The sequence below is a fragment of the Pteropus vampyrus genome, unplaced genomic scaffold, assembly GCF_000151845.1.
Source record: "Pteropus vampyrus isolate Shadow unplaced genomic scaffold, Pvam_2.0 Scaffold4, whole genome shotgun sequence".
Classification (NCBI taxonomy): domain Eukaryota; kingdom Metazoa; phylum Chordata; class Mammalia; order Chiroptera; family Pteropodidae; genus Pteropus; species Pteropus vampyrus.
This window is the reverse complement of record NW_011888785.1, coordinates 22925636-22927781: the sequence shown is the minus strand read 5'-3', so window position 1 is coordinate 22927781 and position 2146 is coordinate 22925636. Positions and strand designations below refer to the sequence as shown.

At 35.2% G+C, this 2146-nt stretch overlaps 1 protein-coding gene across 1 annotated transcript in view; it reads right to left on the bottom strand.

Moving 5' to 3' along the window:
* Positions 1–2146, bottom strand: part of SEMA3E (semaphorin 3E) — a 240583-nt gene that overhangs the window by 145787 nt on the left and 92650 nt on the right. The window lies entirely within an intron of this gene.

The following is a 2146-nucleotide window of genomic DNA, read 5'->3' as shown; positions in this document are numbered from 1 at the left end:
ATATGTTAAAACCCAAACCCCCAATATGACTGCATCTGTAGATAGGGCTTTTAGAGGTAATTAAGGTTAAATGAACTCATAAAGGTGGGCCTAATCCAATAGGATTGGTGGCCTTATATGAAGAAAGTATGATCACTCTTTCTTCCATCATGTGAGGATAAAGCAAGAAGGCAGCCCAATTAAAAGGAAGAGAGTGCTCACCAGAAACTAAATCTTGATAAATTTCTGTTGCTTAATCTATCCTATCTGTGATATCTTGTTATAGCAGCCCGCGCTGACTAATACACACATGTTCTCAGTTTAAATAGTCAAACAATCCTTCTATATGTGTTATAAAAAATAGCCATGCCTTTATATTACAGCCCAACCCCACTCCTGTTCCCAATACCTAGATTGTGGTTCTTAACCAGGGAAAAGCAAACCCCCCACCCCCGATGCCATTTGGTAACGTCTACAGATATTTTTTGTTATCGCAAATCAGGGAAGGAGAGAGGGTTGTTATTGACATCTAGTGGGTAGAGGCCAGTGATGCTTTTAAACATTCTGCAATGCACAAGACAGCTCCACGCAACAAAGAATGAGGCTCCAAATGTCATTAATGTCCAGGTTGAGAAACTCTGCCTTAGAGGCAACCACTTTTACACCATAATGTTTTAGTGTTTATCTTCAAATCTCTAAATAATAAGGTTGTTTCATGACTTATTTTTTTCTGTTAAACTGCTGGATCATATGTTATTTCTGTTTAATTATTTGAGGAACTGTTGGGTGTTTTGCAAAGCAGCTGCACCCATTTTACATCCCCATCAGCAGTGTATGAGAGTTCTGATTTCTGCACACCCTTGCCAATACTTGTCTGACTGATTCTAGCCATCTTGGTGGGTGTAAATTATTATATAATTAGAGTTTTAATTTACATTTCCCTGATGACTAAAGAAGTTGAACATCTTTTCATATGTTTATTGGCAATTAGCATTTCTTCCTTGGAGACATATTAGGATTTGTGTTTCTACCTACCACAGCAACCTACATGATGCACATGCATGCATCTCTTTCTCTTTGAAATCGTACTTTTGTTAAATCAATATTTGGTTATTACATTCCTATATTATTAGAGTTATGTAATTATTTTTGACTGCCGAACCATTTGACAGCTTCTGCATAAACTCTATTTTCTCTAACTTGCTTCAATTATGATTTCATAATTCTTCTCCCCTGCCCCGGAATAATTGTCATCTTGTTTTCATTTACTTAGTTCTCACAGCCATATCTCAGACCTTTCTCAGTTGTTAATCTTCTCTCCATTCATTAAAATCTATATTCTCTTCTTGAAAAAAATCTCTCCTCAATTCCTCTGACCTGCTCTAGATCAGCTACACAAATATTATTTGGGGATCTCTCTTCTCAATCACTAGAAATTCTCTTTCCTCTCTCCTATGTTGAAGACTGGTTTCCTGTATCCCATGACTTTCACTTTCTTGGTTTACTCTCTTGTCTTGGTAGAACACATCCTCAGTAGCTTCCAGAGAAAGTTTCCCATGGGAAGTAAAATTTATGAGACTATGTCATTCTACTTTCCTATTTAATTGATAATTTGACTAGGCCTACAATTGGAAATAAAGGGTTGGAAATAGTTTTGCCTCAGAACTTGGAAGAAATTGGTTTACTGTCTTTTACCTTAGTATTGCTATTGAGAAATCCAATGCCATTCTGACACTTGTGCTTTGTATAAAACTGTTCTTTTTCTTTGGAAGCTTTTGGGATATTCTCTTGGTCTCACTACTTTGAAATGTAGTTATAATGTGTTTTAGTTTGAGTCTTTTCATCCATTATACTAGCCTTTCGATTCTAGAAAATATTTACTTATTTTATTAAATATTTCCTCTTCTGTTTTCTGTTTGTCTCAGTCTTTTTGTTCTCCTTTCACTGAGATTGCCTTAATCCTATGTCCAACTCATCTACTGATTTTTTTCACTATCATATATTTAATGTAAAGAGCACTTTTTTCCTGATTAAAAAAATAGTATTATTTTAATGTTTCATGACTGCCATGATTACTGTTCTCTCTGAGGATATTGAGTTTTTCTTTCTTTTTTACTTAGTGCTTCTGCATACTTCTGTGTTACCTAACTTGATTTTTATAGCAATA